Source organism: Scyliorhinus canicula, chromosome 16 (assembly GCF_902713615.1).
Source record: "Scyliorhinus canicula chromosome 16, sScyCan1.1, whole genome shotgun sequence".
Classification (NCBI taxonomy): domain Eukaryota; kingdom Metazoa; phylum Chordata; class Chondrichthyes; order Carcharhiniformes; family Scyliorhinidae; genus Scyliorhinus; species Scyliorhinus canicula.
This window is the reverse complement of record NC_052161.1, coordinates 4,599,563-4,612,792: the sequence shown is the minus strand read 5'-3', so window position 1 is coordinate 4,612,792 and position 13,230 is coordinate 4,599,563. Positions and strand designations below refer to the sequence as shown.

Genomic DNA, 13,230 nt, shown 5'->3' with positions numbered 1-13,230 from the left:
AGTACCATTAAAGGAGACTAGTGAATCAGGTGGATTTTCTAAGCAACAATAGTGTCATAGTGAGAGACTTCCAGTGGCGGCCATGGAGTAAGTGGTCACACACAGGGCAGCTCCTGTTCGAAGGCATAGAACCGAACCCTTTTTACCCGAAAATGGGAGAAATTTCGATGGGAAAGTGCAGTTGGAGGTGTGGCGAAGAAGCTCTCGCCCCCCTCCACCCCAGGTGTGACATGTCTGCTGGTTACCAGACCCAACAGAAGTAAGTGAAAGACCTGACCAAGAACTGGAAGAGACCTGTAGCGCAGCAATTAGTGAAAAGATGGCGGAGGGGGAAGGGCTGGTGCAGGTTGGAAAGCCCCAGATGGAGCAGTTAATGGCTTTTATCAGGGAAGAGTTTAATCAACAAAGAAAGGAGATGCAGGAGGACCAATCAAAGGCCACCGAAGAGACAGTTGCACCCGTGAAGGAAGGGCTCGATGGAAAAGGTTGAGAAATGTTTGGAGGCAGAGGGGTCGCAGATATGGGAGATGGAGAGGGTGATGTCGGTCCACAGTGATCGGGAGGTGGCATTGGAGGCGGAGGTGGGGCTCCTGGGGGACATTTGCAAGATGTCAAGAGCAAAGGTAGAGAAGCAGGAGAACAGGACTAGAAGGCAGAACCTGCGTATCGTTGGCGTGCCTGAAGGTGTGAAAGGCACGAGTGCCACGAGGTACATTTTGAAGATGCTGGCAGGGCTGGTGGAGGAGAGGGTGCTGGACAAGGCCTCAGAGGCGGATAGAGCACAGGTCACTAAGGCAGAAGCCATGAGCAGGGGAGATGCCGCGGGCGATGATCATAAGACTCCACAAGTTCGTGGAGAAGGAAAAGATCCTGCAGTGGGCCAGGGAGAAATGGAACTGTGAATGGGAGGGGAACAAGGTCCAAATATACCAGTAAGAAGTCTTACAACACCAGGTTAAAGTCCAACAGGTTTGTTTCAAACATGAGCTTTCGGAGCACTGCTCCTTCCTCAGGTGAGTGTATTCACCTGAGGAAGGAGCTGCGCTCCGAAAGCTCGTGTTTGAAAAGAACCTGTTGGACTTTAACCTGGTGTTGTAAGACTTCTTACTGTGCTCACCCCAGTCCAACGCCGGCATCTCCACATCACAAATATACCAGGACATTGGAGCGGAACTGGCAAAAAGGTGTGCTGGATTCAACAGGGCCAATGTGGTGCACTATCGACGAGTAATTAGATTCGGGGTGCTATATCCGGCTAAACTGTGGATGGCTTACAAAGGCCAAGAGTATTACTTTGAAACTCCAGAGGCGGCCAACAACGGAAGAGTTGGCACAATGGAGTTTGATGGATACGGGTAGTGTGGGGGTTGGAAGGTGGGAGGGTTTTCCTTTCTCCCTAGGTGGAGGATTTTCGTTGGTTGACTATTTTTGCAGGGGTAATCGGTTTGTAAGGGGGCAGCTGCCTCCCCCCTCCCCCACCTGCTGCCTGTGGTGGTGTTTATTTTTTTGCAGGAGGCAACCTATGGTTTTAGACATGTCTTCATTTGGGTGGGGGAGGGAAGGTCCTCGGGGAGCCTCTTATGCAGACCAAGGAGGAGAGGGTGGAGGGGGAGGCAGGGGTGTTAATACGAAGAGCCTTCGGGCAGGAGTTGGCACACTGTCAGGTAATGCTGGTGAATGGAAGTGGGGTCGGAGAGATCGCCACAACGGCTGACTGTGGGGGGGGGGGGTGTATGCTACGTTCGTGGGCGATATTAAAGGGGACAGAGCCGATAGAGGAGGATGGCGGACAGTAGAGGGGAATGGAGACGTAAGCCTCTGGTAAGGCTCATAACATGGAACGTGTGGGGGCTCAATGGGCCGGTGAAGAGATCTCAGGTCTTTGCACACTTAAGGAGTCTGAAGGCGGGGGTGGTCTTTCTGCAGGAGGCGCACCTCCGCGTGAGGGATCAAGTCGGGCTGAAAAAGGGATGGCTGGGTCGGGTATTTCACTCAGGGTTTATCTCGAAGTCACGAGGTGGGGGGGGGGGGGCACTCTGCTGAGCAAAGAGACTGTTTGTGCGTGCGAAGGAAGTGAGGGACCCGGGTGGAGATGTGTGCTGGTGAGCGGGGTATTGGGAATGTATAGGCACCGAATTGGGACAATGTGGGGTTTGTGAGGGGGTTGCTGGGAGTCATTCCGGACTTAACCACACATCACATGGGAGGGAACTTTAACTGTGTGCTTGAGCCGAGGGTGGACAGGTTGAGCCCCTGGTCAATGGGAAGGCAGAGGATGGCAAAGGAGCTGAGAGGGTTTATGGAAAGTATGGGTATGGTGGACCTGTGGCGATTTAAGAATCTGGAGTTGTATACGGTGTACTCCAGGATTGATTTTTTTTGCGGTGAACCATGAGGTGTTGGTGGGGGTGGTGGGGGCAGAGTACGCGGGGATAGTAATCTCAGACCACGCACCACACTGGCTGGAGGTTCGACTTAGATCGGGGTGGGAGCAGAGGCCGGGATGGAGGTTAGACCCGGTGCTGCTAGTGGACAGGTTTGGTGATAAGGTGCAGTCGGTGATTAAGGACTCTGTGGGGTATAACCAAAATGGGAGGTGTCGGCAGCCACATTCCGGGAGGCCTTGAAGGCAATGGTTCGGGGGGGAGATTATCTTGTTCGAAGCACATGAAAATAGGGAAAGGAGAGAGGAGTACGAATGATTATTGGACAAGATAGTCGAGGTGGACAGGGAGTATTCAAGGGCCTCCATGTGGATGGATTGGCGAAAAGGAAAAAGCTACAGGGACAGTTCGATAGGTTAGCGACGGGAAGAGCGGTTGGGCAGCCACGGAGGGCAAGGGGAGTGCAGTATGAATATGCAGAGAAGGCATGTTGGCACATCAGTTACAGAGGCAGGCCGCATCCAGGGAAATTTTGAGGGTACGGACAGGGATAGGGGGAGGTAGTGTCTGAGCTGGGGAAGAGAAATGAAGCATTATGAGGATATTATGAGGAACTGTATAGGGTGGACCCAGGCGGAGTAAAGAGGGGGATATGGGACGATTCTTAGATGGGCTGGAACTTCCGTAGCTGGATGAGGATAGGAGGTAGGCTTAATGGGGAGTACAAGAGGGATGAAGTGGGGGAACGCCCCAGGGCCATACGTTTACCCAGCGGAATTTGATAAGGAGTTTGCAGCGGAATTGCCACATCTACTGGGGGCGTTTAGCGAGAAGGGGGAGCTGCCGGAGACAATTACACAGGCGACAGTTACGCTAATACTGAAGAAAGGGAAGGACCCGTTTGAATGTGGGTCATACAGGCCCATATCAGTGTTAAACACCGGTGTAAAGGTGCTGGCCAAGCTAGTGACGGGGAGGATGGAAGGATGTGTCCCACAGGTGGTTTCAGAGGACCAAACAGACTTCATAAAGGGCAGGCAACTCTTGAGCTATATCAGGCAATTACTGAATGTGATCATGACCCTGTCGAGAGGACGGGTACTGGAGATGGTGGTGTCTTTGGACGCGGAGAAGGCATTTGATCGGGTGGACTGACGGTACCTGTTTGAGATCCTGGGAAGATTTGGGTTTGGGCCGAAGTTAGTGGTATGGGTGCATCTGCTGTACGTGGCCCCGGTGGCGAGTGTATGGACCAACGAGATTAATTCAAGGAGCTTCGGTTTGCACAGAGGAATGAGGCCATTATTGTTTGCACTAACGATAGAGCCTGTAGCGATCACCCTAAGGGGGTCAGTAGAGTGGCAGGGCATTAGGAGGAGGAGCAGGGAGCACCGGCCGTCATTAGGCGTAGACGACCGGCTACTATTTATGTCAGACCCGCTGGAGAGCATAGGGAGGATTATGAGCCTATTATAGAGGTTCAGGGCCTTCTCAAATTATAAATTGAATGTGGAGAAAAGTGAGGTATTCCCCATAAATGAATTGGGTCGGAGAGCCAGATTAGGGGGGGCTACCATTCAGGGTAACCAGAGATAGGTTTAGGTATTTGGGGATCCAGGTGATGGGAGAGTGAGCGACGCTACTAAGTGGAACCTAACAAAGTTGGGGGAGTGTGGTGGTATGATTTGCATAGCTGTCTGCCATTGGTGCAGAACACTGGCTTACCATTGGCCCTGGACGGTCATGTGCCTCTCGACCGATTGGTTGAGACCAGTCATGTGACGGCTCCCCGATTGGTCGAGAGGCTGAGTTAACCCCGCCTCAGAGCGAGGTATAAATACCCAGAACGCCCGGCGGTCGTCCATTTACTGTAGTCGACCGCAGGGCTAACTTCTAGCTTATTAAAGCCTAACTTTTGTACAGCAACTCGTCTCGCGTTCAATTGATGGCTCATCAATTTAATAAGCTAGAATTTTGAAGATGGAGCTCCGGATCAAGCCCGAATGCCTCCGCATCAGCCCGCAAACTCAGAACGCTTCAGAAATCTTTAAACATTGGCTGGCATGTCTCGATGGATACCTGGCGTCCGCAAACAGCCCCCCCACCATGGCACAGAAGCTCCACCTCCTCCACTCCAGCCTGGGCACGGCGGCCTACGCGATGATTGCAGAGGAAAAAGATTACGATGCCGCCATGCTTAAGCTGAATGGACAGTTTCTTAAACCGGTAAACAGAGTATTCGCCCGACATCTGCTGGCCACCAGACAACAGCTCCCCGGTGAATCATTAGACGAATTTTACCAGGCGTCTCGCTGTCCTGGGGAGGAATTGCTCCTGCCTCCAAGTTTCAGCCACAGAGCACATGGAACTTCTGATTAGAGATGCTTACGTGGCTGGGATGCAGTCTGCTGCTATCCGCCAGCGGGTGCTGGAGAAAGACGACCTCAGCCTAACTGAGGAACGGACTCTCTCCACCTCCCTGGAGGTCGCCCATTTAAACGCCCGCGCCTATGTCCCCAGCCGCGCTATAGCACCCTGGACCTCCTGGCACACTTCCCCACCGCCATCCGCTCCTCCCGACCCACCTCAGGCCAAATCGGTCGCTGCTGTACCGCGCAGCGACCGGGGATAACCCCCTCCGGGCCCTTCCAGTACACCGCGCCAATCTCTCCTCCCCGCCCCCGGGCCCCTGCACCAGGCCTGCGCGCCTCCCCGTCTCATCCGGGCCCTTCCAGCACACCGTGCAACTCTCTCCCCCCTGCCCCCAGGCCCCTGCGTCTGGCCTGCGCGCGTCTCTGCCCCCGCTCTCAGCCGCTCCGATCGGCCCGCCGGCACCGCTAACCCCGCCCCCACCAACCACGAGGGTCCCGCGGGAGCCGCCATCTTGGGCCCCGGACGCCACGTGCGGGTCCTGGCCGCCGCCATCTTGGGACCCCGACTCCACGTGCGGGTTCCTGGGTGCCGCCATCTTGGGGCCCCGACTCCACGTGCGGGTCCTGGGCGCCACCATCTTGGGGCCCTGACTCCACGTGCGGATCCTGGGCACCACCATCCTGGACTGGCACGCAAAGTTCTGCCAGCAACTATTCGGCCGACGACGACTACGACGATGGTTCTTCTCCACGGCTCGCCAACTGCTGGTCATTCAAATCGACCAGTCACGGCCACGCACGTTCGCCAAAACAACGACGCTGATCCACCTCAACGACTACGAGACGGGCTGCCTGCTGGACTCCGGGAGCACGGAAAGCTTCGTTCACCCTGCCACGGTAAGACGCTGCGCGCTCCCTGTCCATCCTGTAAAACACAAAATCGGGTTAGCCTCAGGTTCGCACTCCGTCCGCATCACCGGCTGCTGCATCGCGGACCGCACGGTCCAAGGGAAGGTTTTCTAAAATTACAAACTCCTTGTCCTCCCTGACCTTTGCGCATTGGCACTCCTAGGACTGGACTTCCAGTGCAAACTGTAGAGCTTGACCTTCCAATTCGGCGGCCCTATACCCCCCTCACTGTCTGCAGCCTTGCGTCCCTCAAAGTGGACCCCTCCCTCCTTGTTTGCTAATCTCACCCCCGATTGCAAACCCGTCGCGACACGGAGCAGACAGTACAGCGCCCAGGACCGGACCTTCACCACGTCCGAGGTCCAGAGGTTGCTGAAGGAAGGGGTCATCGAGGCCAGCAACAGTCCCTGGCGAGCCCAAGTGCTGGTGGTCCGGACTGGGGAGAAAAACCGGATGGTCATCGACTATAGCCAGACCATCAACCGGTTTACGCAACTGGACGCATAATCCTCTCCCCCGTATTTCCGCCATGGTAAACGATATCGCGAAATACAAAGACTTCTCCACTGTGGACCTTAAGTCCGCTTATCACCAGCTCCCCATCCGCGCGACTGACTGCAAGTACACCACGTTCGAGGCTGATGGCCGCCTCTATCACTTCCTTAGGTTTCCATTCGGTGTCACAAATGGGGTCTCGGTCTTCCAACGGGAGATGGACCGAATGGTCGACAAGTACAGATTACGGGCTACCTACCCGTATCTCGATAATGTCACCATCTGTGGTCACGACCAGCAGGACCATGACACCAACCTCCGAAAATTCCTCCAAACCGCAAAACTCCTTAACCTCACATACAATAAGGATAAGTGTGTGTTTAGCACCGACCGTCTAGCCACCCTCGGCTACGTAGTGCGTAACGGAGTGATAGGCCCCGACCCCGAACGCATGCGCCCCCTGATGGAACTCCCTCTCCCCAATACCCTCAAATCCCTCAAACGCTGCCTGGGTTTCTTCGCTTACTACGCCCAATGGGTTCCCAATTACGCCGACAAGGCCCGTCCCCTCATGCAAACCACAACCTTCCCGCCGTCGATAGAGGCCTGCCAAGCCTTTAGCCGCATCAAAGCGGACATCGCAAAGGCCACGATGCGCGCCATCGACGAGTCCCTCCCCTTCCAGGTCGAGAGCGATGCATCAGAAGTAGCTCTGGCGGCCACCCTGAACCAAGCGGGCAGACCCGTGGCCTTCTTCTCCAGAACCTTCCAGGTTTCCGTACTCCGCCACTCCTCTGTGGAAAAGGAAGCCCAGGCCATAGTTGAAGCTGTGCAACATTGGAGGCACTATTTGGCCGGCAGGAGGTTTACCCTCCTCACTGACCAACGGTCAGTGGCCTTCATGTTTGATAATGCACAGAGGGGAAAGATTAAGAATGACAAGATCTTACGGTGGCGGATCGAGTTGTCCACGTACAACTATGAGATCTTGTATCGTCCTGGGAAGCTCAATGAGCCTCCTGATGCCCTGTCCCGCGGTACCTGCGCCAGCGCGCAGATAGACCACCTCCGCTCCCTCCACGCAGACCTCTGCCATCCAGGGGTGACCCGTTTCTACCATTTCATTAAGGCCCGCAACCTGCATGCTTCACAGCTCCAAGGTCCCAGGTTCGATTCCCGGCTGGGTCACTGTCTGTGCGGAATCTGCACGTCCTCCCCGTGTGTGCGTGGGTTTCCTCCGGGTGCTCCGGTTTCCTCCCACAGTCCAAAGATGTGCGGGTTAGGTGGATTGGCCATGCTAAATTGCCCGTAGTGTCCTAAAAAGTAAGGTTAAGGGGGGGGTTGTTGGGTTACGGGTATAGGGTGGATACGTGGGTTTGAGTAGGGTGATCATTGCTCGGCACAACATTGAGGGCTGAAGGGCCTGTTCTGTGCTGTACTGTTCTATGTTCTATGTTCTCCATCGAGGAAGTCAGGACAGTAACCCGTGACTGCCACATCTGCGCAGAGTGCAAACCGCACTTCTACCGCCCCGAGCGCGCACATCTGATCAAAGCATCCCGCCCCTTCGAACGTCTCAGCATTGACTTCAAGGGGCCCCTTCCCTCTAGCAACCGCAATATTTACTTCCTGGCGGTAATCGACGAATACTCCCGCTTCCCCTTCGCCATTCCCTGCCCCGACATGACCACATCGACAGTAATTAAGGCCCTCCTCTCCCTGTTCAGCTACCCCGCATACATACATAGCGATTGGGGGTCCTCATTTATGAGCGACGAGCTGCGTCAATTCCTGCTCAACAGGGGCATTGCCTCTAGCAGGACGACCAGCTATAACCCTCGGGGTAAAGGACAGGTCGGGCGGGAGAATGGTACCATCTGGAAGACCATACTACTGGCCCTCCGGTCCAGAGATCTCCCTATTTCCCGATGGCAAGAGGTTATCCCCGATGCCCTACATTCTATCCGCTCACTCCTCTGTACCACAACAAATCAGACACCTCATGAACGACTTCTTGTTTTCCCCAGAAAGTCGTCCTCCAGATCCCCTCGTGGCTTGCCGCCCCCGGACCCATCTTGCTCCGGAAGCATGTGCGGGTGCACAAGTCTGACCCGTTGGTGGAACAAGTCGTTACTCCACACTAACCCGCAGTATGCCTACGTGGAGTACCCCGACGGTCGGCAGGACACGGTCGCCCTCCGGGACCTGGCACCCGCCGGCGTGTGGCCCTCCTCCCCCCTTCACCACAGACCCCCTGCTGTTTTTTTTTCCCCCAGCGCCCCTCCCAGGCCACCCCTTTCCCATCCATGGCGTCTCCACCACCAGCCCGGGTGACGGAGACTGTTCAAGGACCATCGCTCCCGGACTCCAGGACATCAGCGGAACCACCACCATCGGCTGAACCAACATCACCAACTCCACTGCGGCGGTCTGCCAGGACGTCACGGGCAACAAAAAGGCTGATCGAGTCGATTTAATTTTCAACAACTCCATGGACCTTGTATGGACAATATGTACTATTGTTAATTGTCTGGGCCAGTGAGAAGCCAAAAGTTTTTTCTCCCTTCTCTGGCTGCTACTCATACCACCAGTTCTTCCCCCCCCCCCCCCCCCCCCCGGCTCTCGTTGATACCCCCCCTGGCTTCTTTCTCCGCAAGGGGTGAATGTGGTGGTATGATTTGCATAGCTGTCTGCCATTGGTGCAGAACACTGGCTTACCATTGGCCTTGGTAGGTCATGTGCCTCTCGACCGATTGGTTGAGACCAGTCATGTGACGGCTCCCCGGTTGGTCGAGAGGCTGAGTTAACCCCGCCTCAGAGCGAGGTATAAATACCCAGAACGCTCGGCGGTCGTCCATTTACTGTAGTCGACCGCAGGGCTAACTTCTAGCTTATTAAAGCCTAACTTTTGTACAGCAACTCGTCTCGCATTGCGATTGATGGCTGATCAGGGAGGAGACAAGGGAGGACTTTAAGAGGTGAGATACGTTGCATCTGACACTGGCAGGTAGGGTCCAAGTGTTGAAAATGAATGTCCTTCCAAGGTTCGTATTCATATTCCAGACGTTTACGATGTTCATTCCAAAGGTCTTGTTTCGGAAGTTGGATACAGTCATTTCGGAGTTTGTATGGGTGGAGAAGGTGCCAAAGGTGAAGTGGGCCCTGCTGCAGAGGCAAAAAAGGGAAGTTGGCGCTTGCTGCATTACATTGGGTGGTGAATGTGGTGAAGGTGAGGGGGTGGTGGGCAGGAGGGGGGTTAGAATGGGTTACGATGGAGGAAGTATTCTGCAGGGGGTCCGGCGTTGTTACCACTGGCACCAAAGAGATGTACAGAGAGCCGGTTGTACAGTCCATGATTACGGTGTGGAACCAGCTGAGGAGACATTTTAGGATAGAAGAGATATCGGTGCTAATGGCGTTATGTGAGAACCATGGATTTAAGTTGGGTGCGGAGGGGGAGGAGTACGATACGTACAGAAAGTAGGAAGAGGTGTGGCTGGTGAGGGCGAGGGATTTGCATCTGGAAGAGCGGTTTGCAAGCAGAGAGGAGTTGAGCGAGGGGTTAGAGCTCACGAGGAGAAGTTAATTTAGCTGTCTACAAGTAAGGGACTTTGCACAGAATATGTAGACGGGGTTCCCTAGGCTGCCGAAGTAAGCCCTATTGGAACGGTTGTTGCTTCCGGACGTGGGAGGGGAGGGTGGCTGGGAGAGCGGGGGGGGGGGGGGGGGGGGGAGTGGGTGGTGAGGATCAAGGAGAAATGGGAGGAGTTGAGGGTGAGAGGGGGCTAGTTTGGGAAGTGTGGAGTGAGGCAATGAGCGGGGTGAATTCGACCTCCTTGTGTGCGAGGATGAGCTTGATACAGTTTAAGGTGGTACACATGGTGCACATGACACGGGCGAGGGTTCCTCCAGGGAGTGGCAGACGAGAGCGAGAAGTCTGGGCAGGGACCAGCAAACCATGTGCATATGTTCAGGGCCTGTGAGAAGCTGGAGAAATACTGGGCGGGAGTGTTCGGGATGCGAGCAAAGATTGTTGGGTTGGAGGTCGGGCTGGACCCGATGGTGGCGATTTTCGGGATGTCAGAAGACGGAGCTGATAGAGAGGAGGAAGGCCGATGTCGTGACCTTCGCCTCTCTATCGCCCGACGAAGAATTTTACTGGAATGGCGATCGGCGACGCCACCGGGGGTGGCAGTCTGGGTAGGGGATCTATACGACTTCCTCCGGTTGGTGAAAATCAAGTATGAACTGAGGGGTTCAGCGGAGGGCTTTGAGACAAGGTGGGGACTGTTCTGTGGCCATGTTAGAGGAGCTGTTCGTCATGGGGGAAGGGGGGGGGGGGGTGAAAAAGGGGAAAAACCTGTACAGATTGAAAAACTGAGTTGGGGAGTGTGTTCCCTGGGTTTTTTATGTTTTGTAACTGTTTGAATAAGTTTGGAATAAAATACATTAAAAAAGTAGTTTCATGGTCATCATTAGACTTTTAATTCCATATTTTTATTGAATTCAAATTTCACCATCTGCCCCAGTGGGATTCAAGCCCAGATCCCCAGAGCACTACCCCCGGGTCTCTGAATTACTTGTCCACTGGGCCATTGCCTCCTCTAACCTCTCTGTGACCCGGGAACTGGATAGGGAGGGTCCAAATCATCCTTGTTTGATCAGGACGTGTCCTCCTGTTCGCCAAAGGAACCATTAAAAGTTAACAATAAGTTTGATGTAGCTGGGCTTCATGTGTCTGAAGTCAAAATGGAGATTGGTACCATGCCAGGTACACATTGTGTAAACATGCCGATTACAACATTGCAAGGCGACTTTGCCATTAAAGTTCAAACTTCTGGGGTAGCTCCCCTGGCTGATTTCAGGATAGTTAAAATGTTGGCTGGAAATGCAGCAGAGGGGGGGGGGGGGGGGGGAGTAAAGAATTTTTTCCGATGGTGGGAGGAAGTGATCAGGACAAGGATCCAAAACCTTGAAATCAGATCCAGGCAATTTCAGAGAGAAATCTGGAAAACGCTTATTTCATGAAAAGGGTGGAAGTAGTGATGAAAGTGTCTCGCACAAAAAACAGTGGACGGTTGTTTAATTAATAATTTAAAATAAGAATTTTGGATCTTTTTCCTAGATGAGGTTATTGAGGGATCGACAGCTGAGAAAGTAAGGTGGACTTTTCATACAAATCAGCCTCATGATCTCACTGCGCTGTGGAGCAGGTTCGAGGGGTGGAATGGCCTCCTCCTGTTCCTGTGAGTTTCCAAGCCCAGCATCACATCACCCCTCTCATTCCCAACTCCTACTTCCAGCATCTCATCACCCTTTCCCACCACTGACCACACCCTCTGGAAAGGAATAGGTTAAAATAGCCGTTTACACCACTATCTCTGAGCCAGCTCAATATGCACACATATAATCAACAGTGTATAACATTGACGTACTTCTTAGAATCGGACAATTCCATTTGACGAGTTAGGAATGTATTTGTCCTCTCTGCTTCCAGTTTCAGTACATTATCAGGACTTGGTGACACTTTTTCTTCATTGCGTTCTATCAATATCTTTCTCTAATATTCTTCTCTTACATTTTTGACTTTGCTCGCTTCCTTTTATTCAGCTTCTACACGATTTTGTAGCTTTTCAGTTCAATGGTGATTATTTACCCAGTTAAAGAGGTAGGTTCCTGACAAACAAAGGCAAAGATTCGGATGTGGGAAGCAATACGAGCAGAGGTTACCTTTCACTCACAGCAGTCTCTTGTTCTGTTCGATTCTTTGGTAAATTATTGAACTTTAGGGTGAAAAATTAAAGGCTCTTCCTGACATGACAGAGTTCGAAGGTATAATGTTCTCTTTCCAAAGAGGTCCACGGGTTCTTTCCACAGGCTGCCTACTCCCCTCACACAGCCAGGAAAGGCGTTTCACTCACTTATCATACTGGAAAACTTTAATAAACTTTCCCTGTTCTCAACAAGATACAAATCAAATTCAGTTACATTTCCTCATAACTTAAGTTTTGAATTCTGGGCGTCATCAGGATTGTTCAATTGCATTTCCTCCCAAGGGTTGCAATATCCTTCCTGTGGTCAGGTGACCAGAGCCCCATACAATATTGACTGACATTCTCACACAGTACCAAACAACACCTTTCATACTTCTCTAAAACTGAATTTATGGGGAGACAGTGGTGTAGTGTTATTGTCACTGGACTGGTGGTCCAGAGAACCAGGTAATACTCTGGGGATCTGGGTTTGAATGCCACCATGGCAGATGGCCGAATTTGAATCTAACAAATGTCTGGAATTAAAAGTACAATGCTAAGCATGAAACCATTGTCGATTGTTGGAAGTACTGATTCAACAGCTAGTTCACTAATGTCCTTTAAGGAAGGAAATCTGCCACCTTTACCTGGTATAACCTACATGTGACTCCAGACCCACAGCAATGTGGTTGACTCATAAATGCCCTCTGAAATGGCCTAGCAAGCAGCTCAGTTGTGTCAAACCGCTACAAAGTCAAATAAAAAGAAAAGAAATTTGACGGACCAGTCGACATCGAGGTAGGCACTGGAAACGACAATGGTAAACCCAGCACTGTCGATTCTGCAAAGTCCTCCTTACTAACATCTGTGGGCTTGTGCAGAAATTGGGAGAGCTGTCTCACAGTCAAGAACAGCCTGACATAGTCATACTGATAGAATCATTCTTTCAGATAACATCCCAGACACCACTATCACCATCACTGGGTCTGTCCTGCCAGTGGGGCAGAGGTGGTGGCACAGTGGTATACAGTTGAGAGGGAGTTGTCCTGGAGTCATCAACATCAACTCTGGACCCCATGAAGTCTCATCAGGTCAAAAACATGGGCAAGGACACCTCCTCCTGATTACCACGTACCAGCCACCATCAGCTGATGAATCAGTACTCTTCCATGTTGAACACCATTTAGAGGAAGCACTGAGGGTGGGAAGGACACAGAATATACCCCTGGTGGGGACTTCAATGTCCATCATCAAGAGTGGCTCGGTAGTACCATCACAGACCGAGCTGGCAGGGTCCTAAAGTACATCGCTGCTAGA

The 13,230-nt window shown here is 52.8% G+C and overlaps 1 protein-coding gene across 7 annotated transcripts in view; it reads right to left on the bottom strand.

Moving 5' to 3' along the window:
• The window catches only part of prom2 (prominin 2), a 185,348-nt gene that overhangs the window by 132,388 nt on the left and 39,730 nt on the right, over positions 1-13,230 (bottom strand). For 2 of the 7 annotated variants that reach the window (XM_038821455.1, XM_038821454.1), the window contains exon 1: positions 11,891-12,191. The exons of 3 other annotated variants lie outside the window; for them this stretch is intronic. The gene's annotated coding sequence lies outside the window, so the exon portion shown is untranslated. Of the gene's footprint in view, positions 1-11,595; positions 12,192-13,230 lie in introns of those variants that run through there. 2 more of the 7 variants (XM_038821453.1, XM_038821452.1) reach the window with 2 other exon arrangements.